A 339-nucleotide genomic window follows, 5' to 3' on the forward strand; every position below is an offset into this window, starting at 1 on the left:
CAGGGCTGAGCCCTGCCCGGGCCTCAGCGCAGCGCGAAGCACAACGGTCGCTCTGCTAGCAGCCGCCTGCAGCTCCCGCGTGCGCGGGTAAGGGCGGAGCGGGCGGGCTGCACGCCGAGCTGAAGGGCTCGGCCTCGAGCAGAGGGGCGGGGCGGCTGCCGGGCTCCAGATGTGCTTCCCGTCGCCTCTTCGCCTGGGGACAGCCCGTTTGTAATGAATGGCCGTATGCACGGTATTAAATCTACGCACCTTCACAGGCAACGGAGATTGAATTTCTTGGCGTGGTTTTTTCCACGGCAGCTTCGTAGAAAAGACGTTAAAAAACGCACGCAACAAAAA

Source organism: Meleagris gallopavo, chromosome 4 (assembly GCF_000146605.3).
Source record: "Meleagris gallopavo isolate NT-WF06-2002-E0010 breed Aviagen turkey brand Nicholas breeding stock chromosome 4, Turkey_5.1, whole genome shotgun sequence".
Classification (NCBI taxonomy): domain Eukaryota; kingdom Metazoa; phylum Chordata; class Aves; order Galliformes; family Phasianidae; genus Meleagris; species Meleagris gallopavo.